General features: G+C 37.5%; 1 protein-coding gene across 2 annotated transcripts in view; it reads right to left on the bottom strand.

Annotated features, from left to right (window-relative positions):
• CDK19 (cyclin dependent kinase 19) overlaps positions 1 to 26,487 on the bottom strand; it is a 169,777-nt gene that overhangs the window by 130,707 nt on the left and 12,583 nt on the right. The window contains exon 2 of one of the 2 annotated variants that reach the window (XM_069598121.1): positions 2,158 to 2,219. The exons of the other annotated variant lie outside the window; for it this stretch is intronic. The gene's annotated coding sequence lies outside the window, so the exon portion shown is untranslated. The remainder of the gene's footprint in view (positions 1 to 2,157; positions 2,220 to 26,487) is intronic. 2 annotated transcript variants of the gene reach the window in all.

Below are 26,487 nucleotides of genomic sequence, written 5' to 3'. Positions count from 1 at the left end.
AGATTCTACTCCCAGTCTGCCTGGAGCCTCACGATACACCCTTGCTATGCACCCACAGGCGCCATGGCAGTTCAGGCACTGACCGTGACAGGTCAAAACGTAGGTAGTGGCTGATTCCCAGAAAGCCCCAGTCCCTATCCAAGATAGACAGAATATTCTTCCCACTTTTTCCCACAGAAATAAACTGCCCCACTGTGAGGGGCCACTCTCGCTTTCTGAGACATTCACACTGTGCCTATGGAATATGTGTCTAAATAAACTTGCGTTCACTTCACTATGGCTTGAATTCTTTCCTGAGCAAAGCCAAGGACTCTCACTAGTCTGCCCATTCCAGAGACTTGCCCAAGACTTGTGACATGCCCATCCTCTTGTGCCCCATTCTCCTATAACACAGCGTATGTTTAGAGCAGTAAAATTACTCTGCATGATACTGTAATGGTTGATACATGTCATATATTTGTCAAACCTATAGAATATACAGCACAAAGAGTGAACTTTAAGGTAAAACTATGGATTTTAGTTAATAATAATGTAACAGTGCTGGATCAATTGCAGCAAACATACCCCTAAAGCAAGATGTTAGTCATAGGGAGATGGGGGTGGGAAGAAAGAGGCTGACGTGGTAAGGGGGCATATGGGAACTCTCTTTACTTTCCACTCAATCTTTCTGTAAAACTAAAACAGCTCTAAAAAATCAATTATCTTTGAGAAACTACTTTTGTAACCATTTCATCACATCCTTCTCACAGAAGTTGTGGGGATGAGGACCTGGGGAAGAGTCTTTCTGTGCCTTGATATGAGCAGTTTACTTTATATCTTCTGTGTTAATGACTAGAAAATCTATTGAGATACTCGACTGATAACAAAATACACCACAGAAAGATTAAACAAATAGAAGGCTGCATAATTCAACAGCAGTGAAAACAGCGGACTAGCCTAAAAATGAAGTACGAAAGGGCCTTCAAGAAATTACTTCCAATCTATTGTTGGTAAATACAAAATATCCTCCAAATTGCCACTGACGAGAACCAAAGAAAGGAGAAAGGGCTTACGTGGTAAAATTGCAGCTAACCTCAATAAACAGCCTGAAACCCCTCTAGTTAAGGAAAGCAGTATCTCTGAATAGGAAAAAAAATGAAATAGTGAAAGTAAGCTGACCATCAACTGGAATGACTCTGCGTAGGACACAGAGTAGATATTTAATAAATACCCTATATCACATAAGGTGTATGTCCTTAATATACAGTATAAGATGCAGCCGCTTGATATCAATACAAATATAATTTCAGGAAGACATAAGAAAACCATTCCTCTAATTCCTATTAGGAATCTATCTAAAAACTTATTAAGTTTAAGAATGCAACATTAGCTGCCATAGGTCTTAAAAAAAAACCCTACACTTAAGTATCATCTGAATAAAATTCATAAATGGTTTCATAAGTTCAAAGAAAGTAATATCTATAATATCTGGCACCTAAATGGCAAAATATTTGTATTTTTTTTTAAATCAAAGAAGCATTACCCAGGAAAGTTTTGTCATATTATTTTCTTAAAAATGACTCATTAAGAAGGTCTCCATAAAAACATATTTTACAAATGAGTGGGATGTGTTTGTTTCTCTACTGAAACAAGAACTAACTTGAGGGAAGAGCACATTAACAAGTTCTGAAGAGAGGTAATTAGCATATTAGAAACAAAGATTTTTGGCACATGGGACCTAGAGCAAAAATGTCTGTCCTCCAGTCATGAGTCACCAACGAGGCTGCCTATTTACTGTGAAGCAATCTTTCAATAAAAGGAGCAGCAGGAAGAATACAGCATATGAATAACGATTTGGATACGTTCCCAGGAAGAAATCATAGTAAGACTAAGCCTGAGAAAGTTAGATAGCATGCACTATGCATTTTCCTTTTACTCTTACTCTTTGGTTAACAGCAGAGAGACTGAAATTTTGTCTGGAGTTCTATTCAAAGTTTTCCACTTTTTATGGATTTTAGTAATACTGAATAAAATTTCCAAGTATTAGCTTGGTTTACATTTTGTGAAAAGCACGATTATAAATTATTTTGTGATGACATCTGTGCAAAGCTCTCACCTGTCACATGCCCACCCCAGCACACACACACAATAACACCAGAAGGCAACACTCTGCTTTACCTTCTGCTGAAAAGTCTGCTACCTCCAACGCTTGAGGTCCATACACGAAGCCCTCCTGGAATCTATGAACACAGCAGAGGCAAAAGGCAGAGAAGTTTATGTAGATTTAGAGTTACACTGCCCAAAACACAAAATGCCAAACGCCTATCACAAGTCTATATATCTGCCAAGGAAACCAGATTTGGGACTTGACAATGACTGAATCAATAATATACTGGTATCATTCCGAGTTTATTACACATTATTATCTGGAAAAAAAAACCCCAAAAGTTAACTAATTATAATTCTGTAAGGTGAAATTATAATTCAAAAGTTAACTAATTATAATTCTCACCAATATAGGTGATTTACACTATCAAAAATCCTAACAAAATTTTTAAAATCACGTGAGAGAGCCAATATAAGGAATATATAAGAAATTAAGTAGAAAAATATACTTCACATAATGAACTATGATAGACTCAACAGCTTAGAACCAGAGACTGTTCAGAATATAGGAGAAAAATAATTAAAAACAGACCTGCAGAGGGGGAAGGGGAAAAGTAGACTGTAAAGATACTCTAATGCCAAGATTTAATTTAAGTCTGACAGCAATGCTGAAATGAGCCAGATACTACATATGCTAGGCAGTATGGGGGAAATCTACCTTGTTCGAATAGTATAAAATAAATATAAGCATGAAACACGAAGTTCTTTTCAGAAAACATTCATGTAAAAGATTAAGAACTTAATCAGGTAAAATACATAGATCTCAGATTTCATTTCATTCTTTACAGATACTGGGCTTAAGGACTACAAAATGCAGCTGGTATATGAGAAAAGGAGTCAGATAAATTTTACTAGCTATTAAATTTAAAAGAGGGAGGCATGTTATCTTCATGTAATATCAAAAAATCCTTTAAATATCATCAAATAATTAGGAAAAAAAGAAAAGTATTATTTTAAAACATTATAATATGTGAAGAAAGAAACACTGCCTTGAGGTCAGGTGGCTTGAATTCAAGTTCCAGCTAAATCATTTAACTGCTTTGTGACATCAGACAGGTCACGTAATCTCTCATATAACTAGAGTTGTTCAGTGAGGACCTTACCTCTCCAACCTGTACTGACTTCACTCTCTCAGACTTCTACTATCAAATGAAATGTGGTATTATAATCACAGAATGTTACATTTTACAAAAATGTTATATCAAGTGCATTTGACATAAATTAACAACAAAAGTTGTTAACTAAGAAACAGAGGGAATATCTGGAAAAAGAAACAGCAACCCACTCCAGTGTTCTTGCCTGGGAAATCCCAGGGACAGAGGAACCTGGCAGGCTACGGTGCATGGGGTCGTGAAAGAGTCAGACACGACTTAGCGACTAAACAACAACAGAGGAAACATAAAGTGCCAAGCCAAGAAATCTGGGCAGCTGTATGGGCAAGGAAACCCAAAGATGCAAAGCAAAAGGGCTGAGCTGGTCAAAAGAGCCTAGAGTAGTTGACAAGGCTAAATGCCTGCCAGAAGGTCACAGTTCCCAAAAGATGGTTATATCATATTACTAATTCAGCAATTTGCCGAGCACTCTCTGCCTCAGATGTACGTTCTCTTAACTCCCAAAACAACCTTATAGACTATACCCTCCTCTAAGTTAGTGCTTGTGACATTTTAAACTAAAGACCCAAGACACAGTAACTTCCTGTATATCACATATATTTTTTAAAAGTCAAAGAGAGAAGATCTCACCTAATAAAACAATTATGCAGAAAAGGCTTATATAGGATGTATGAGCTAGTCACTGTCCTAAAGCTCTACAAGTACTAACTCATTTGGTCTTCACAACTTTGAGATAAGTTCTGTTATTATCCTCACTTTACAGATGAAGAAATTGACACACAGGGAGCTTAAGAAACTTGCCTAAATGCACAAAGCCTGAAGCGGCAGACCTGCAATCCAAACCCAGACTGTCTACTTCTAGACTACACTTTTAGTCGCTATATCATTCGGACTTCTATGAAATTAAAATCACACAAACCAAGCACTTAGCTATATGTAAAAAACAATTTAAAAATGTTAAGTATTCAATCACGTTGCATTTGCAACATTTCCTTGGAAAATTAAAATTCAAATGATGGTTGTACAAAACATGTTTAAAAAATGAGAAATGCTTACAACATAAAACCAAAAGAAAAAATTCAAAAAAAATTTAAAGGCCTGAAAAAGACTGAAAAACCTATATCCAAATAACATTCAACTAATATTTTTATTACAGTAGCAAAATTGAGTGATTCTGTTTCCCTTTATTAAGACTTACTGCCATGTGATTACACTAAACTCACTCTTTACTATTTTTAAATCTTAAAAAAAAAATTCAATACAATGGATACTAACCCAAACCCATTAGGACAGCTATTAATACTATCAAAAAAATTTTTTTCAAGGACTAAAACAAGTGTTGGCAAGGATGTGAAGAAACTGGAACCCTTGTGTACTGTTGATAAGAATGTAAAACGGTGCAGTTGCTATAGAAAACAGTATGGCAATGCTTCAAAAAATTAAAAATAGAATTATCATTCAGAAATTCCACTTTTGGGTATATAGCCCAAAGATTTAAAAGTGAGGCTTCTCAAAGAAATATCTGTATACTCATGTTCATAACAGAATTCACAATAGCCAAAAGGTGGAAGCCACTCAACTCTTCACTGACAGATAAGTGGATAAACAAGATACACACACACACACACACACCACACAATGGAGTGTAATCAGCCTTGAAAAAGAAAAGCCTGCACATCACTACAACATAGAATAATCTTGAGGACATTATGCTAGATAAAATAAGGAAGTCTCCAAAGTACAAACACTGCCTGATCCTTCGGTACCTGGGGTAGTCCAATTCATACAGATAGAAAGTAGGGGCTTCCCAGGTAGCTCTGCAGTAAAGAATCCACCTGCCAATGCAGGAAAGTGGGATAGTGTTTGCTATGGGCTGGGTAAAGGGAAAAACTGGGGAGTTATTCTTTGGTATAGGGTTTCAGTTTTACAAGATGAAAAGAATTTTGTGGATAGATGGAAGTGATGGTGGCACAGATAATGCATTCAACATCAGTGTATACTTAAAAAGATTAAAGTAGCGAGCTTGATTTTATATGTCCATATGGCATCACAAGTCTTTAAAGCAGTAATAGGTGCTAACTGTGTAGCATCCAAAGATATGTATAAAAAATTATGCTCTTTCATCTTGCAGAAAAACTAATGTAAACCCCTTTTTAACGTACGATTGCTATACAGTTGAAAAAGTATACTCTCTCTCTGTATATATATATATATTTAAAGTGATTTCTATCAAGGCCATGCTTAACCAATGTTAATCGTCCTCAGTACTCCTTGGTGGCTCACTGGTAAAGAATCTGCCTACCAATTCAAGAGATGAGGATTCGATCCTTGGTCTGGGAAGATCCCCTAAAGAAGGAAATGGCAACCCACTCCAGTACTCTTGCCTGGAAAATCCCAGGGACAGAGGAGCCTGGCGGGCTACAGTCCACGGGGTCTCAGAAGAGTCAGACACAACTTAGTGACTAAGCAACAAAGCAACTTAATTTTACTAAATGTTTAATTGGAAAAAGAAACTTTTTAACTAAAAGGTTAAAATAATTAAAGCATAATTTTTTGCTCCAAGAACTTAAGAGTTCTTGTAACAAAATATCAATTTAAATCCTCCAGATTTCCCAGCAGAAGAGCTTAAAGATTACATTCTCATATTTTAAGAATGCCAGTCAAATCTCTTTTGTAAGACATTATACATGTACTACTACTTAGGTATTATATTATATTGGTCTCCCTACTTCTGTTCTCAGTCCTTTTTGTTGCACACGTACCATATACCTGGTACATATATACCATATACATGGCTGCCTACCATATACCCATTCTCCCTTCCTGTTACTTAGTAACAGATCCTAGTTTTATTCTAGGCAGCATGTACCCAAGTAAGGGTCTATACATCCTAGCCTTCCTCACTGATGCTGCTGCTGCTAAGTCGTGTCCAACTCTGTGCGACCCCATAGACGGCAGCCCACCACCAGGCTCCCCTGTCCTTGGGATTCTCCAGGCAAGAACACTGGAGTGGATTGCCATTTCCTTCTGCAATGCATGAAAGTAAAAAGTGAAAGTGAAGTCGCTCAGTCGTATCCTACTGTTCCTGACCCCATGGACTGCAGCCCACCAGGCTCCTCCGCCCATGGGATTTTCCAGGCAAGAGTACTGGAGTGCTAGGACTGGTAAATGAGCTAGAAGTGGAAGTCACTGGATCGGACTTTCGGGAAAGCTACTTAAAGGGGACTGATCACTGATCTTTCTAACATGCAAATCGTAACTGTCAAAATCCTTATCTTTCCACATAGGCCCTTTCGTAACTTCTTTGGCCTCTACTTATTTCTGAAGCCTTACCTTAGCCTTAAGCTCCAGCCATAAAGAACCACATGTAGGATGGGGACTATCATTAATAATACTGTACTGTATATCTGTAAGTTGCTAAGGGAATAGATCTTAAAAGTTCTCATCATAAGAAAAAAGAATTTCGTACCTATGCATTGTTGTTCTTCAGTCACTAAGTCAAGTCTGACTATTTTGTAACCCCATGGACAGCAGCTCGCTAGGCCCCTCTGTCCATGGAACTTTCCAGGCAATGATACAGCAGTGGGTTGCCATTTCCTTCTCCAGGGGATCTTCCCTACTCAGGAATGGAAACTGATTCTCCTGCATTGGTAGGTAGACTCTTTACCACTGAGCCACCAGGAAAGCCCCTGGTGATACGATAAAAAGAAAGAGAAAATATGTATTCTGCACTTAGGATATAGTATACTATCCATGCCATTACATTAATTTTATTAACTGTGTCATCTAAATTGTCAAAATCCCAAAGGTTCCTAAGTGTATTATATCATTTACTATGAAAGGTATATTAAAACTTTTCTCTTACATTGGGGAAAAAAAAGAAACAAAGAGAACCACTTGTAGCCTTTGCACAAGCTGTTTGTAATACCCTTCTCCTAAACCTTTCTCCATCCATCCCTCAAGCCTCAGCTCCTACAAAAAGCTTTCTTACTGCACCCATCACATACATAAGTACAGATAACACATTTATGCAACAAATATGAATAGACACTCTTCCTACTTTTACTGCTGACTACTTGTCATGTATGGATGTGAGAGTTGGACTATAAAGAATGCTGACCACCGAAGCATTGATGCTTTTGAACTGTGGTGTTGGAGAAGACTCTTGAGAGTCCCTTGGACTGCAAGGAGATCCAACCAGTCCATCCTAAAGGAAATCAATCCTGGTTGTTCATTGGAAGGACTGATGTTGAAGCTGAAACTCAAATACTTTGGCCACCTGATGCGAAGAAATGACTCATTTGAAAAGACCCTGATGCTGGGAAAGATTGAAGGTGGGAAGAGAAAGGGATGATAGAGGATGAGATGGTTGGATGGCATCACCAACTCAATGGACATGAGTTTGAGTAAACTCTGGGAGTTGGTGATGGACAGGGAGGCCTAGCATGCTGCGATCCATGGGGTCGCAAAGAGTTGGACGCGACTGAGCAACTGAACTGAACTTTTCCTGTACAGGTACTACTGGACTCTCCAATTATAAGGTAATTTTGGTTTTCTTATCTGCTTTTGTCACTAAAGTGAAAGTCCCTAAGGACAGAGACCATCAGTAATTCTTTGGCTTTCCATAAACCCTTAGCACAGAGTCTAGAATACAAATTCAGTAACTGTTGGGTGAGTCAGTGAAGTTCAGAGAGACGGCCATTCTTAAACACTTCAAGAATTTCATGTTCTCGAACACTTAAAGGCACACTCTTGCCTCCATTTCCAATCACAAAAATTCTGATATCAAAGAATACATTAGAAGACATGATATGAGAAAGCTTAGAAGAGATGGCATTTAGATTTTTAAGGAAAAATGAAAATTAAGAAAAAGATTTAATTTTAGTGCCCACTGGACAGCCCCGTCCTGGAGAAGAGCATGGCAACCCAGTCCAGTATTCTTGCCTGGAGAATCCTCATGGACAGAGGAGCCTAGCAGGCTACAGGCCATGGGGTCACAAACATTGGACACAACTGAGCTACTAAGCACAGCACAACACAGACAGTCCTGTATCAGCTTCCTTACATTTAATTATTTCAATCCTCACAAAGTTTCTATGAGATAGTTCTTAACCTCATTTTAAAGGCTAAGAAGTACATAATTTGTTAAATAGCTAGGCTCTGACTACTTCTAACAACTGATATTCATTACATATTAGCTCTTAAAACTTTTAGATATAAACATAAAATACAGTGGCCAAGAGAGAATTAGCAATAAATAACTTACCAATTAACTTAGCTTCCATATGCTTTATCACTATTTACAACGGTTTAGCCGAGTTACAAGGAAGCCAGTTTTTAAGTGATGAGGATGAAAGCGCATGACTGACAGAATCAAAATTCAAACTTTCTGAAATAAGCTTTAAAGCATAAATAAAAACTAACAGCAAAATTTCAGAGTAAATCTTTCTCATTACAATCTTCGTTCATCCCCTCCAGTATTAAGTAAGAGAATACACTGCAAGGGACAATGTCTCTCCTAAATTCTAGGTATGTCTAACAATCCCAATCAGTGACCCTGAGGGAAAGTCTATTTCTCACCACGTAATATTTAGAATAATACCTTAGATGAGTAACTACATCCATTAAAAGGTTAGTAAACATAGTGAATAACAGAGTCTAAACAAGAAAATAACTCTAGGGAAAAAATTAACCTAATGTTGTGATCTTAGGATTCGACAATCCTTACCCAGATCTTCTCAAACCTCAAAAAGAGATGTATTATTATGACAGTGTGTGTATTCACGCAATTCTTTTTAAGAGGTTCATGAAAGGACATAACATAAAACTAAACAAGAAGTGCCCCAAAATGGTGGCACAAGGCATTTCAGTTAGATAAAGGCTCCTGACAGTGAGGATGGTTTAATGCAAAGATGAATAATCAAAAAAGTATTAAATTTCCTCCTATGGGAATACTTAAATATTCAGGAAATTTTATCTATATGAAAGTTCATGTTTAATCCTATCTGAAAACAAAAGAGGTTGGCATCAGCAACCTATGTCTTTTTTACCCAGGACCAAATGCAAATGCCTTAGTTCAGTAACCCCCAGCCATTAAGCCACCAATCATCTTTCCATTACCTGGATACTGAAGATCCTTCACTGGCTCCCAGCACTCAAGTTCAGTTCAGTTCAGTCGCTCAGTCATGTCCAACTCTCTGCGACCCCATGAACCACAGCACGGCAGGCCTCCCTGTCCATCACCAACTCCCAGAGTTTAACCAAACCCATGTCCGTTGAGTCGGTGATGCCATCCAACCATCTCATCCTCTGTCGTCCCCTTCTCCTCCTACCCTCAATCCCTCCCAGCATCAGGGTCTTTTCCAATGAGTCATTTCTTCGCATCAGGTGGCCAAAGTATTGGACTTTCAGCGTCAACGTCAGTCCTTCCAATGAATATTCAGGACTGATCTCCTTTAGGATGGACTGGTTTGATCTCCTTGCAGTCCAAGGGACTCTCAAGAGTCTTCTCCAACACCACAGTTCAAAAGCATCAATTCTTTGGCGCTCAGCTTTCGAGTCCACGCTAATATTGCCTTGCTATGCATACTATTATACAACATAGAACAGAGGTTTCCCACTGAATTCTATAGCCCTGTTCCCAATAGCTTAGACACACAGCAAAACCTGGTTAAAGTCAGATCCTACTCAAAGACCCAAACAATCCTTAATTCAGGGTCAAAGAACCCCTGCCAACAACTTGCTCAAATGCCTCTCTCATCACACTCTGATCCCAATTCCTCAGAATTAAAATTGAAAGATTCCAAGAGGAATCTGTGAAATATAAAAGCTAATGCTACAGTTACACAATAAAACAGAAGCAACTTCTTAAAGGACACTCCTATCCTCAGCTATTAATAATTCAAGGGAAAAACACAATTAAGAGAAAAGGATGTGATATAATAGCTCCTATTTGTCAAAACAGAATTCTTACTTTTACACTCCCTTTCTAAACAAACCTGTAACTACAAGAAGAAAATAAGAAGAAAAGATACACTTTCCACTCTGGAGTCATACAGATGGGAAAACTGCTATTTTTCCTTTTATACCACCTCAGTGACCCCAAAATTTGGACCCAAGTTCTGGCAATCCACTCAGCTACCTTCCTGGCCATTTTGGGGGTGTGAAGACTCCCTACCCCCACTCATCCAACTGATCACTGAATCCCACCTGTTCCCTAAATATTTTATCTTCCTCCTAGCTTTGTCCCGTTTTAAAAACTGTTTATTGTATACTGGACTATCACTGAGTTACAGTGTTGCGTCAGTTTCGGGCATGCAGCAAAGTGACTCAGTTTTACATATACACATATCTATTCTTTTTCTAATTCTTTTCCCACTTAGGTTATTACAGAATACTGAGCAGAGTTATCCATGCTAGTAGGTCCTTGCTGGTTATCTCTTTTAAATATCGTAGTTTGTACACGTCAGTCCCAAACACCTAATTTATCCCTCCCCCTCCCCATTTCTCCCCTCTGGTAACCTTAAGTTTGTTTTCTAAATCTATTGAGTCTATTGAGTCTATTTGTTTTGCAAATAAGTTCACTCGTTTTTGTTTTAGATTCGGCATATAAGCGGTATCGCGGTACTTGCCCTTCTCTGTCTGACCGAGCCCACCGGGTATGACCATCTCCAGGCCCATCCAATGCTGCAAATGCAGCTTTACCCTCCTTCCATCCTCACTGTTGCCTCTAAGAAGCAGGTCCTCATGTTCCGTTCACCTGGAACTCTCTAATAGCCTCCTGTTTCACTCTCCCTCTTCTCCTGTCCTCTCCACCACCCACACTGCTACAACACTAATCATGAAATTCCATTCAACAAGGCTACACACCCAACTGTCAGCAGTGGTTATCTCTAGTGAATGCCTACATTTCTGTGTTATTTGTTTGCATTTTAGAACAAGCAAGTGTCCCTTTTACAATCAGAAAAAAAATTTTATTATTTCCATTTGGGGGAACTATTAAAGTCTATTCCATTTGGAATCCAATATCCCACTTTAACATCACGTTAAAGGCCACATTCTTGAGCCAGGCAAAGGATAATCCTGCTCTGCCTTTCTCCGACATATTTCTAACCTCCATCCCTAGTACATACTGAATACTTTAGCCATCCTGAATTACTTGCTGTTATGTTCCTTGATACCCTAATTTTATACACAGTGGAAGCATCCTCCATTTGGAATACAGAAATGCAACAATAATCTTGAGTCTGTTCCTAATAATCTAACTGCCTCTCACTAATTCTGTTGTTCAGTTGCTCAGTCATGTCTGACTCTTTGCGACCCCATGGACCGCAGCACACCAGGCTTCCCTGTCCTTCACCATCTCCCGGAGCTTGCTCAAATTCATGTCCATTGAGTCAGTGATGCCATCCAACCATCTCATTCTCTGTCGTCCCCTTCTCCTGCCTTCTATCTTTCAAAGCATCACGGTCTTTTCCAGTGAGTTGGCTCTTCCCATCAGATGGCCAAAGTACTGGAGTTTCAGCTTCAGCATCAATCCTTCCAGTGAACTTTCAGGGTTGATTTCCTTTAGGACTGATTGGTTTGATCTCTTTGCTGTCCAAGGGACTCTGCAGAGTCTTCTTCAGCACTAAAATTCAAAGTCATCAATTCTTTGGTGCTCAGCCTTCTGTATGGTCCAATTCTCACATCTATACATGACTACTAGAAAAACCATCGCTTTGACTATACAGGCCTTTTTGGTGAAGTAATGGCACAAACAAAATTTTGTCTGCACCAGGACCCATGAGAAAGGAGCAGTGACCCCACAAGAGACTGAGCCAGACTTTCCTGTGAGTGTTGGGAGTCTCTGGCAGAGGCATGAGTCAACAGTGGCCTGCTGTGGGGTCAGGGACACTGACTGGCATAAATCCTTTTGGAGGAGGTTGCCATTACCCCTACCATTTGGCCTCAGGGAGGGAACACAGCACCACCCATCAACAGGAATTGGATTAAAGATTTAATCCAATTTACATCTTTAAATTTAAATTACTGAGCATGGCCTTGCCCACAGAGCAAGACCCAGTTTTCCCCAAAGCCAGTCCCTCCCACCAGGAAGCGCCCACTAATAGTTATGTCATTAAAGAAACAACAGGTTTATTTACCTCATCGTGCACCACATAATTTCTAACTGTAGCCTACAGTCCCACAGTTGTACCAACACACTAAATTCTTTCCTTCTAACCAGAAAGAAATTGCTGTTTTTAAAAGGATAAATAAGACGGCACTTTGCATCCATAGTCTAAGAGATAAGATGGGAAGAGGCATGATGCAGAGCGCTAAATCTGGGTAGGGGGATTGAAGAGTAGAGAAAAACAGGTCAAGTACCCTGGATAAATTTGCAGCACAACTTCTTGCAGAGTGGAACAGCTATATCTCAAGTGTTATAAATCTTCATCAAGTAAAGGCATAATAAAGTTAAACTGGAAAACAGTACAAGTATTTATATTATTTCCCTCCTTCTTTTAGCATGAAAATTCAAAAGTTGGCCACTTTTTCAAAGCACATAATTGGATTTACCTTCCTTCAGTTTCTTCTACTATGTAAACAAGTACAAACAACCATATGGAAATTACAGAGACTGTATGTAACTTAATGAGATCTCTTCTTCTAATTATAAATTACATATAATTCTCTTTCAAACCGCATAAAACAGACACAAAACCCAGATTTTTAAAAATATAAACCAAACACATGAAAGAAAAAAAAAGAAGACATTCCTTTCATTTGATTGTGTAACTGGGTCACACGAAACCAGCAAACAGCATTACCCAATACACATTTCTACCCAGAGAAATAAATGAAGAAAAGTTAGGGAAAGAGGGGTGAGGACAAACAAAGCTTAATAGGTTGCAGGAGCTAAGGGGCAAATCTAAGGATTTTCATACTTTTTGTGCTACATTATATAAGTTTTATTAAAAAGAACAGGCTCTTAGCTATAATAATGGAATTATGGCTATGCAGAAGAATGCGTTTAAGAGATGCATGTTAAAATACTAAAGCGTATAGTGCATGATGATTGCAACTTACTTTCAGGTAGTTCGTGCATGATGATTGCAACTTACTTTCAAGTAGTTCAGAAAAAATATTTAAGTATGTACCAACATATTTACAGACAAAGCAAATGCAGCAACCTGTGAACGATTTAATCTGGACCTGAGGATGGCAAACCACAGCTCAAGTCAAATCCAGCTGAGCCTGTTTTTGTAAATAAACACTGCCATGCCCACTCATTCACCTGTTGTCTACAGCTGCTTTTTCTCTACAGCTACACAGTTAAATAGTTGTAACAGAGACCATGTGACCTCCAAAGCCTAAAATATTTACTGGCCCTTTACAGAAGTACAGCAAATATCTGACGCTTTATGGGGAAAAAAAAAATTGCTAAGTCCTGATTGTAGAGAGTGGATATACAGGTGATCACAGAATCAAGTCTTCAAGCTTTTCCATATGTTTGAAATTTTTCAATAAAAAGGTAGAAAAACATATACTTTTATACACAAATCTTTTGATTTCTCCAGAATACAGATGAATACAGAAACAGATCATTGAAACAGAGAGCTTGGATACAATCATAATACTGATATGATTCTAAAAACACTATTACGCTGTTTGGGGCACAGAACAAACAACTTTTTAGGACAGCAATTTGGTGATATCTACTTTTAAACACTCCTATTCTATACCTATCCTATAGAAATACACAAGTATGCAAAGACTAGCAGCAGTGCTTACCTGTCAATGATGCAAGCACTTCACCTGTCATGCAATCCCCACAATAATCCTAGGAGCTAAGGACACTATACTCCCCATTTTACACATGAGGAAACTAAGACAGAGTTAATTTGCCCAAGTCATGCAGCTAATAAGGGATTACGAATTCAGATAAAACTTCAAAGCTCAATCGGAATCACCATACAACACTGCCTGTTGGAAAAAAAGGACAAAATACTCCAAAGATGAATAGACAGAACCAATACACAAATGAAGACATTCAATCTCTCTAGTTATAAACTAATAATAATTAAACAAAAGCAGAATATCATCTTCCTGTCAATTAGAGAAACAGAAAAAAGCTAATGTGGGCAAGAGTAAGGAGAAAGAAGCAGCACTGTGTTCTTTTGATAGATGTGTAAATAAAGTCAGCCTACTTGGAGAAAGGTGTGGCAATATGCTCCTAAATTCAAAATGAGCATATGCTGTGATCCAACAATTCTGCTTCTAAGAATTTATGCTAAAGAGATAGACAAGTGGGCAAATATGCTAAGCATTATTTACTATCTTAAAAAAAAAAAAACTAGAAACAACCTAAATGTTTATCAGTAACAGTAAAATACAAATAATGGAATACCATAAAGTCATTCAAAGTGATTATATAAATCTATATTACTAACACAGAAAGATGTAACCACACATAGCATTTAGGTTTAAAAAAAGAACAGATCAAAACCACATATATAGGATGATTGTACTTCTGTAAATTTTTAAGTGAGTATGTGTGTCTGTGTACAGACCACAAATGGATGAAAAGATGTCAGGAGGGAAATGAACCAAAATATTAAGCAATCATCTCTAATTACTTAATATTAAAGTGGTGGGATTTTGAATGTTTCTTACTTTCTCCCTATTTCCTTAATATCTAATTACTTTTCCTGACTGCATAACTTACATTACTATTTTTAAAAACCATAGTCAATTTTAAATACTTGCTTTTCACATCTCCATAATTACCATTTCCTCATTTAAATCATGCACAACCATTTCTTTATAACATGCACTGTGTATTTAATTAAGGAGTTTGGAACAACTTGTTAAGGACTTCATGACATCTTAGAAATAAAGATACTAAAGAGCCAACAGTCATCAAAAACTCATGCTAGAAAATTAATGGTAATAGGATTAACACATATTTTAGTACAAAAGTATCATCTCCTTTATTTCTCACAACTCATAAGGAAACATCACTATCCCCATTTCTACAGACTTCTCTTTTCAGATCCTAAACCTTCCTGGTTCTGCCCCAGGTATTAAAAAAAAAATTTTTTTTTAATACACAATTAGAATTTATCTTGCCCAAAATCTCTAGATCTGAGTTTATTATTCCTTTCACCTCTACACTATATATTTACCACTCGTTCTACTAAAAATCACTACTCTGGCTCACTCTTCATCCTTCAAAACTCAGCTATCATAGCTTTCCTTGTTCTTGAAAGCTTCCAAATCACCTGTACACTCCTAGGTCAATTCAGTGTCTTTCCCGGTCACCCTCACAGCATCCTGTGTATACCTGGAAAACAGAATTTATAGCCCTGTATTGTAATCTCTTTCATTCTCTCACTAGATTCTATGTCTCTTATCCTTACACTCCTAATTCCTACATAGGGTTATCCAGTAAGTGTCAAATAAATGAATGAATGATATTGCCAGTTATCTTTTTTCACCATATATTTTTAATTTAGCCAAATATATTATAAATCCTTAAAGGTTGGAAACTTTGTCGCATGTCCTTTTACTTTAAAAAAGTTTCTTAAAAAAAAAACAACACTATCAATAAAAAAAGACCTGAAACCACAAAACTCTTGGAAGAAAACAAAGAATTAAATCTTCACAATCTAAGATCAAGCAGCAGTTTTCTAGTATAAGCAACAACAAAAAAGACAAATTGGACATCGTCAAAATTAAAGCCTTCTATGCCTCAAAGGACATCATCAAGAAAGTGAAAAACCAATCCACAAAATGAGAGAAAATATTTGCAAATCATAAATCAGATAAGGGCCTAGTATCCAGAAAACTCTCACAACTCAACAACTACAAAGAATAAAAAGACAACCCAATTTTTAAAAAGGGAAAAGGATTTGAACAGACATGTCTCCAAAGACTATACACAAATGGCCCAAAAACACATGAAAAGATGCTCAGTATCATTAGTCATTTGGGAAACACAAATCAAAACTATAATGTGATAGCACTTTATACCCACTAGGATGGCTAAAGGGGCTTCCCAATGGCTCCACCTGCAACACGGGAACATAGGAGACATGGGTTCGATCCCTGGGTTGGGAAGATAACCTGGAAAAGGAAATGGCAACCTGCTCTAGTATTCTTGCCCAGAGAATCCCCATGGATAGAGGAGCCTGGTGGGCTACAGTCCAAAGGGTTGCAAAGAGTCAGACATGACTAAGCACACAGGCATGGCAGGATGGCTATAAGAAAAAAAAAACAAAAACAAAAAACAAATTCTAACAAAGAAATTGGAACCTTCACACATTGCATTTGGAAATGTAAATTGGTGCAGCTGCTTTGCAAAACAGTTGATATCAAGAGCTCCTCAAAAGGGTTAAATATAGAGCTAACATACAACCTAGCAATCCCACTCATAGGTATATAGCCAATAATTTAAAACACGGTCTAACAAAAACTTCTGCATAAATGTTCATAGCAGCATTATTCACAATAGCCAAAAAGTGGAAACAACCAAAGTGATGAATGCATAAACAAAACGTGGTATATCCATGCAGCAGAATATTTTTCAGCCACTTACAAGAGTGATGTGCTCATCACTTGCCAAGTGAAACAAGAGTGATGTGCTCATCACTTGCTAAGTGAAACAAGTCAGAAATAAACACAGCACAATTTCATTTATATGAAATCATACTATATAGTAGATAGTATACATATAGTATGATTTCATTTGTATGAAATGTCCAGATTAGATAAATCCTTAGAGATAAAAAGTAAATTAGTGCTTTCCAGGAGCAAGAAGAATGGGGAAATAGAGAGTACTACTAATGAGTAAAGGGCTTCTTTTGGGAATGATGAAATGTTCTAAAATTAGATACTGGTAACAATAACACAACTCTATGAATATACTAAAACCAGTGAACTGTCAAAAAATAAAAACCTCTGTGCTACAATGGACCTAAATATTTCAATGATGAAAAATACAGTAACTTAAAATCAATACCTTAGAAATTTACAGAAAAGTACATCCTGACAACCAACAATAATTAATTTGCCTTCATCAGTCTCTTCATTAATCACCATGAATGCCCCATGGGCAAACAGTTCTCATTACCTTTATATTAGACATCTTGTAACAGATAAGAATGTTTAGGTAGGAATTAGACAAGGATACTAATATATTAGAAACTGAAACATACTATGGAATCTTAAGGGAAGTATTTTAAAATTTCTGTTCTTTTAAGGCAAGTAATTTGATCAAGATTCCATGAAATTCTAAAAGCTTATGTTGTGTTTTTGATTGCTACCTATAAGCACATCTGGAAAGAGATATTTAAATTTTTAATTAAATTATATAGTTCTTAAAACCCCAACTTTATGCAGATCAATATAAGAATACTGGGGAATACTAGGAAATACCAGTTAACTTTGAAGTTTCCTAATCAGGACCTCCACTTTAAAGTCAAATATTGTTAAGCACAGCTTGATTTATATATGCTCATCTTTTCACTTTACAGTTTCCCCTTGAGAAAGTTCCCTTTCTCAGAAAAAGTTTTAACTAAGTGTTAAACTAAGTGTTCACTGTGTCTATTGATCACAGTGCTACTTGGAATAATAAAAAGTTACAACCTAAGCATCAATCAACAAAGTAAACTGGTTAAACAAATAATGGCAGGTCTATACAGTGAAATAAAGTCATTAAAAACAGAACAAAAAAGAAAAATAAAAAACAGAACAGTGACTTTCTGCAAAGGTCAGAAAGCAGACTTTTAACCCATATCCTCAAGAATAACTGCGTAACTGCATATAACTGATACTTAATTGATCGAAGGTTTGTACATGGAAACAGTTAAACCACAGCTGGAAAAAAAAGTATTCAATGAATTGAGACCATAGCCATTATACAATGTTAAATAGAAAACACAAGTTACCAAAAGTCATGTAGAACATGATCACATTCTTGAGAAAATATAAGCATATATTTGCCCACAAAAACATATATAAAAATATATCCTACACCATTCATCTATTTTAATCCTTTTTGATTATTTTTTCCAGCTTTAAAAATTATATAAATTTAAGGTGTACAATGTGACAATTTATGTGTACATCTGATTATCACAATAAGGTTGTCAATATATCCATTATCTCATAGCTAATAATGTGTACTTATTTTTTTTTAATTTTTCTTAAACATGTTTTACTTATAAGAAGAAATTTTTAATTAAAAAACTTAAGACTCTCCTCTTTAATCTATTTTCTTTAGTTTGAAGGCTTAAAGTAAAATAGCCCATCATGGAATGCATTTTTTCTTCCTAATAAAGTTTCTTACAACAACTAATTGTAAGTGGGGATAAAAATTCTATCTTCCTACTGAACCTAATAAGGTCAATCCTCAGTTTCAAAACCACCAGGTGACTGTAATTTTTACTCAATACCTACCTTTTTTATTGCTAATTTAAGCTTCAGGGAAATTTATCACGGAAACCCCCTTATATTTTTGGAGAAAAAAATAAACCAACACTTTGCTGAGGACTTTTACACATTATGATTTAACTACTCCTCATAGAGACCACATGAGATAGTAATTTATCATCATATACATTTTACAGGTAAAGAAACTGAGGTTCAGATACATTATTTAACCAAAATACCATAGCTAGAGAGTATTAGCCCAGATTTGAAATAAGGGTTTCCAATTTCAAGTTTTCCTTATACTATAGTTGTGCTTTTCATTTATATGTATCTTTATTGAGAATCTGAAGTAAAAATCCCTCTCTGAGAAAGGAAAACTCACATAGTTCTTTAAGAAGGAATAGACTTTTTAAAAAAATCATTTGAGCCCCAAAGTACTTTATTTAAGGGCCTCTGTGACTGGGAAGTATCCTTCTGATAAAGGCAGGGAATTTGCAACCTCAATAAACTAGTCTGAAAAGCTTAGTCAGCTGGCATGGAGCAAGGGTCACATGTAAAATTTAACACGTCTAACTTCTATTCTTTGGTGCTAAAAGCACCAAATTTCTGTTACATTTTCCTATCATTTGTACAAAAAGATAAGGACTCCCATGATGCAATATAACTTTCTTTAAAAGCACATCTTTATCCACCTTAATTTTAAACTTTTATATCTATATGAACTTGAAGATCTACAAAATTTGGTTTAAGTCTTTACACAGTGTGAGAGACAGTGATAATTCATTAACCATATTTATCATTAAGCCCTTTGGTGATCGCTAGGCTTGTGAAAAATAAGACAACAGGCCCCAAATGGAGTCATTTTTGCTAAGTCCCATGGTAATAAACTAAGACTTAGTTACAGTTTTGGTCTCCTTCAGAAATGGAATGTTAAACCAATCAACAATCACTTGATCAGCACTAGTTAAGTAATCTGCCTTAAAGATCTCTGCCATCTCCTAAAGGAACGTGACCTTGCCATAACCAATCCGCTTTTGGTCTAGTATAACTTCCTTGTTCCTGCTCCCTTCTGCTTAGAGCTCTTTCATTTCGTATAGTCCCTTTGCACACCTTTCTGTTAAGACTGAATGCTGCTCAATTCTTGAATCACTGAACAAATCCAATAAGATCTTTAAAATATATTCAGTAGAATTTTGCTTTTAAACACTTTGGTGGCAATGATGGGATCCAAAGTAGATTTTTGCCGACTCTGGGGATGAGAAACAAACGCACTGATACCTGTGAATCCTTGGAGTTTTCCGTCTTTCCATGGGTAAGTTCCATGGGTAAGTACCCCTTGGTTCTGAGCCTAGCTCTGATCTCTGCTCTGATTGGCTCCCAATCTAATTAGCCTCTCAGTCCAAGGCTGAGGGGGTCAGTTTGAGCTTCCAAACAGTTCCACTTGGAGTCTGACTTTCCAGCTCTTGGTTAGTGCACAGTGCCCATTTGTTGGGATTTACTAGTTCACTTCAAAATTCTACATTAGCAACTACCAAGGGTTCCACTTAGGAAAACATAAGGCCTTCCCTTGACAAGTGCACGATGCCATCTCTTTGGTTACTGCTGGCGTCCACAGTTCCATTTCCTTGGCTACTGTTAGTTTCTGCTACTATGCACATGAAGTCAAGGAATAATATATATACTGTGACTGGGAACCTCAGAAGCCAAAGTGACAACATCGATGAGTGCAAGACAGATCCTTAAAAGCTGTCAGAGTACTCACCACCGAACTCTAAGACACTCATGCTGGAATAAGCTGGTCATGGAAGAGGTTAGATTAACACCAGGTCACCCACCAATCTCAAGAAAATTGCTATGCGACAAGATACACTTTAAAACACCAATCACATACACCCCCCAACCCAGCAGCACATTCCTGTCAGGTATTAATTTGGCTCCTACAGACCTAAAGTGTAGCTAGATGGAATCCTCAAGGTTCAGAGGGCTGAGCACACCACCTTCTGACACAACTGCTTATTTTAATTCTACGAACAGTGGTCCCGGAAGCTGTTGATATCTAGGAAAATGGAAAAATCTTACAAAGACAACCTAGAGTTACAATGGCCATTGAGGAGGATATTCCAACTAAACAAGATCATCCATTTAAAAAGTGCACCTGGAAGCAAGAACTTGCAAAGCAAGCAAACAGAACGGGATACCTATTCTAATCGGCTTGCAGAAGCCTCAGAAAAGCTTCAAGATTCTAAATAGCTTCATTAGAAGATTCTTTGTAAAATGCTAATGAAAAATTAAAGACACAAGAGGCACCTAAAACAAAAGACTACAAGACTGACTGTCACAAAGAGTGGGACACGACTGAGCAACTGAACCACCCCCGCAAGACTGACGTGAGTCCCACTGCGCCCCTCTATTCCACTTTACCTGAGCACTCATTCAACTACTTAACCCTCTGTCTGAACCCTCTTTCACTATGAAAAGACTACAAGACCAGAAACAAAAATCCCCCAATTAATGGCCTTACAAACACCCCCATACTTACCCTCAAGGAGGACCCCCAGCTGGGCCTCTCTCAGGGTTGACAAGACTCTGAGGGATTTTCTGGTTATTCCCTTAAACAGCCAGTGCGAAACTAAAATTAAAGAAAAACCTTGCCAAATTCAGGTAGACATCAAAGGTACACTCTACTTTAACATCCACTCTGAAGCCGACAGATGTGATTCTGGGAAAATTGTCAGAAGCTGGCAAAGGATGAGAATTCTTGCCAGAATGACCTCTCCTGAACCTATGTTTCTGGTGCCCAGCTGAGAAAGGTAAAACTTAATGTCATCCCTCCCTTCCTTTCCAAATGCAGATGCACTGGTTATCAATCCTTCCTCTCCTAGAGAGAGTTACTGCCTTCTTGTATGTCTTTCTGGGTCCTGAGAATTGTATAAGTCTTTCGTTCGTTCTTCTGGCTACGTTTGGGAGTGACTCAGGGTCTTGAGAAGACAGTGTATTTTGCACCATCTTTGGAGATGCCTCAAGTCTAAGGGGTTACCCAACACTGCCAGGAATATTTACTGCTTGTCTAGACTGAAACCAGGTAAGACATTTGAGAGGATTTTTTTTTAAGTAGCTCTCTGGTCAGAACTTGGCCAAACTGTTAAGCTGATAATCAAAGCCTGACAGAAACTTTACTTTAGGCCTTCTCCCCTAAGCTAATATGAAACGAAACTATGGACCCAAAGGGGTAGGAAATATTCCAAAGACAAACAGGCTTAGATCTAGAACACAGGAATCTTTTGATTGCTATCTTAGTTGAAGATCTTCTCTCTGACAAAAGGAAGCAAACTGAAAAGACAGACGGATGGATGGATCAGCTCTTTGAAGTCATTTTGGTTGCAGTGTAACTCTTCAAACATCTGCCCGCAATGCGGGAGACCGGGGTTTGATCCCTGGGTCGGGAAGATCCCCTGGAGAAGGAAATGGCAACCCACTCTAGTACTTTTGCCTAGAAAATTCCATGGTTAGAGGAGAGCCTGGTGGGCTACAGTCCATGGAGTCACAAAGAGTCGGACACGACTAAGCGACTTCTCTCTCTTTAACTCTTCAAGGAATTAAAAAGTAACTGTCCTCATCTTATAAATTGAGTCTTTACAAGAACAGAAAATGCAGCTCAAGAAGAAATTCAAAGTCCACCTTTTTTCAAATCTCCAAACCTCCCCTATTCATCTAAAAAGACTTCTGCTGTTCAATCGCTCAATAGTGTCTGACTCTTTGCAACCCCATGGACTGCAACATGCCAGGCTCCCCTGTCCTTCACTATCTCCTGAAGTTTGCTCAAACTCATGTCCATTGACTCAGTGATGCCATCCAACCACCTCACTCTCTGTCATCCCTCCTCCTCCTGCCTTCAATCTTTCCCAATATCAGAGGTTTTTTCAAGTGAACTGGCTCTTCGCATAAGGTGGCCAAAGTATTAAGAGCTTCAGCTTCAACATCTGTCTTTCCAATGAATATTCAGGGTTGATTTCCTTTAAGATTGACTGGTTTGATCTCCTTGCTGTCCAAGAGATTCTCAAGAGTCTTCCCCAGCACCACAGTTTAAAAGCATCAGTTCTTCAGGGCTCAGCCTTCTTTATGGTCCAACTCTCATATCCATACACAACCATAGCTTTGACTAGACAGACCTTTGTCAGCAAAGTGATGTCTCTGCTTTTTAATATGCTATCTAGGTTTGTCACTGCTTTTTTCCCAAGGAGCAAGCATCTTTTAATTGCAAGGCTGCAGGCACAATTCACGGTGATTTTGGAGCCCAAGAAAATAAAATCTGTCACTGTTTCCATTCTTTCCCCATCTGTTTGCCATAAAGTGAAGGGACCGGATGCCATGATCTTCGCTTTTTGAATGTTGAGCTTTGAGCCAGCTTTCTCACTCTCTTCTTTCACCTTCATCAGGAAGCTTGTAGTTTATTATTAAAATTCCCCTTAGGAACCAAAAGTCCATTTAGGAGGAACTTTCATTCTTTCTCTGCGCTTTTGAGGTATAGATGTTCTACCTGGTTTTCTCTAGAAACTGAAGGTCCCGTCTTTGAAACGAAACTTCAAAGAGGTAGTTCATACCAGAAGTAAAGAAAAAAAGGGGAATGAAAGGCTATCTGAAAACCAGGCGAATGAAAATTGTGTCCATGTTAGTAAAAAGTGTAAGCTTCTGAGTAGGTAGCCTGAATTTATTCCATCTAGCAGAAACACAATATGGACCCAACTGTTCTTTTATTAATTTTGATTTTTGCATCATCATACCTATCTCATAGCTAAAATGTTGGAACAGAAACTGTAAGGTCTGTTTGCAGTCTAAATGTTTATCAATGTCTGTGGGGTATTTTCTTATCTCCAGATGATATTGCTAAAATTTATCTGTGAAAAGATTTAACTGGCTTAAAAACAAACAAGTGCTACATAAAATAAGTATACTGTCAGAAATCCAAAACTCATTTTTTTTCACAAGTTCATGTGATCCAGGATAAATCTTTAGTAAATAAAAGCCAGCGCCGGGCTTCCCTGGTGGCTCAGTAGTAAAGAACCCGCCTGCCAATGCAGGAGACACGGGTTGGCTCCCTGATCCAGGAAGACCCTACATGCCTCGGAGCTACTAAGCCCTTGCGCCACAATAATGAGCCTGTGCTCCAGAGGCCGGGAGCAGCAACTGCTGAGCCCACGCACCCTAGAGCCTGTGTTCCACAACAAGAGAAGTTACCGCAATGAAAAGCCCATATAACTAGAGAGTAGCTTCCTCTCTCCACAACTAGAGAAAAGCCTGAGCAGCAGCAAAGACCCAGCACAGGCATAAATAAATAAATAATGTTTAAAGCCAGTGTGTTTGTTGGTTTAATTCATATAGGCAAGATCTTAGAGTTATCAACATTAAATATAAAATCTACTCTACCAAGATTTAACAAAAGTCAAGTTCATGCTATCTCTGTTACAGAAGCAACAAGAATCTATCAGCTTAAGATGATGGTTAGCTATTACTGTCTTATGCAAGTCTCATGAGTAATCTAAACATAATTGTTAAGAACAAGAGACATAAAACAGATCTAAGATAAGCTTTATAAGTAAACTTTCCAACAATAATTGTGCTTTATGGTATGTGTACTTAAAAATAAAAATACTTTTCAAAATCTTTTTGGTTACTTGAAACCTTAAAGTTATACTGAGATAAGTTAAATGATGGCTATTCATTGACTATCTAGATCATTCTCAAAGAAGATAAAATACTAAAACATTAATTGCTGAACACATCTTTACCTACTTTGGGCTTCCTTTTACAAAGGAACTAAAAATATTTGGGTCTTCTATTAAACATATTTTGTGCCACATTGTAAAATTTGATATGAGAAATATGCTTAAGAAACTATGAAATGTATTCACAAATTTCCAGTAAAAGTTCACAACCGTTTACTTAATTTTAACTAGAAATCTCATTTTTAAGAATTAAAAAAAATTTTTTAAGAATTACAAATATAAATAAAATGACTCGAAATAAGAGAAATATCTCTATATGCAAGGCAAGTAGGATGTGTGTTTTGAAAAAGAAAACATGTGAGTAATGGAGATGTATTTTTGTTAAGAGGAAAGAAGGTAATATTGTCCTAAAGTTAAGATGGCTATTTCATTTATTTTTATTTTTATTTTTTTTAAATTTTAAAATCTTTAATTCTTACATGCATTCCCAAACATGAACCCCCCTCCCACCTCCCTCCCCAGAACATCTTTCTGGGTCATCCCCATGCACCAGCCCCAAGCATGCTGCATCCTGCGTCAGACATAGACTGGCGATTCAATTCACATGATAGTATACATGTTAGAATGTCATTCTCCCAAATCATCCCACCCTCTCCCTCTCCCTCTGAGTCCAAAAGTCCGTTATACACATCTGTGTCTCTTTCCCTGTCTTGCATACAGGGTCGTCATTGATAAGATGGCTATTTCAGTATAGGAAAGAGGAAAATAAGGGACAAACTATGGACAGAGAAAGTTGAGGAGAGGAAGAGGGAAGTAAGGAGGGAGAGAGGGAGGGAGACCAGGAATCTTGTGTGATCAAACTGGCTAAAACCTGAACTGTAATTATAAGAGTTTTTAAAATAAGTTTTAACACCAATCCTGTACTTATATAAAACGAAAACTTAATCTTCCTTCATTTGCTAAAAAGGCAAAATTTTATTGTACTAAGGGTCACTCTTGATAAGCTACTGTGAAGGCTTTTCCTAAGTAACCTGTCTAGAAAGTAATAATTTTGTGTTTTATCAAGATAATTTCCTGTATCTCATGTTATCTTTATCACATCTTTGATTAATTAGCAAACCTAATTCTTCTTGATATTAAAGTTTTGCTCAGAACTATGCAGTCTTCTATATTTGCCTTTGAAAATCCTTAATTGTCGCTTGCGTTAAATGGATAATTATTATTTCATAATGATCTGAATAATTCTTAGTCAAGTGTTCAAAACCTTTGATATTTGGACAAATTCCCTGAAACTGAATTCTAAATGAAGCATTTTTGACCTCCAACTAACTTTGAGATTTTCAGAGGGTCCTTGGAACATCTCAATGTATTTGTTCTCTTTCCCTTTTAAAAAAGAGATAAATGTATTAAGAGCCTTAAAACAACTTACGCCTTTTGACTCTATTTAAAAAAAAAAAAAAAGAATCAGATACATGGACTAAGATTTATATATGAAAATATCTATTCCTATTATTTATATTATCAAAATACTGGAAAGAACTTAAATGTTCAATAATTAGAAAGCGCTAACTAAAGCATTAAATAGCCACATGATAGACGAACACAGACATCCACCCAAAATCAAGTCTTTGAAGGAAATTTGATAGTATGTATAAACATTAATCACACCTTAGGTCAGAGGATCCCAACCTCATTCATAGTGCTCTAGGTATCTTAGTAATTTGTTCATGGCACCACCAGGTCCAAAGAGATACCTACCTAACAATTTCAGTATGAAGGTTTCTCAAAATATTAAAAACAGGGTTTCCCTGGTGGCTCAGTGGGCAAGAATCTGCCTGCCAATACAGGAGACGTGGGTTCAATCCCTGATCCAGGAAGATGCCCTACACGCCCTGGAGCAACTCAGCCCACATGCCACCGCTATGAAGCCTGCGCTCCAGAGCCCGGCACCGACAGCTACTGCAGCCCACACGCCCTGGAGCCCATGCTCCGCAACAAGAGAAGCCACCACAGTGAGCAGCCCGTGCACAACTAGAGAGTAACCCCTGCAAGCCAGAACTAGAGACAACCACACGCGACAACAAAGACCCAGC

Source organism: Ovis canadensis, chromosome 8, assembly GCF_042477335.2.
Source record: "Ovis canadensis isolate MfBH-ARS-UI-01 breed Bighorn chromosome 8, ARS-UI_OviCan_v2, whole genome shotgun sequence".
In the NCBI taxonomy this organism is placed as follows: domain Eukaryota; kingdom Metazoa; phylum Chordata; class Mammalia; order Artiodactyla; family Bovidae; genus Ovis; species Ovis canadensis.
Note: the sequence above shows the minus strand (reverse complement) of the source record. Positions and strands in the feature narration are given on the sequence as shown.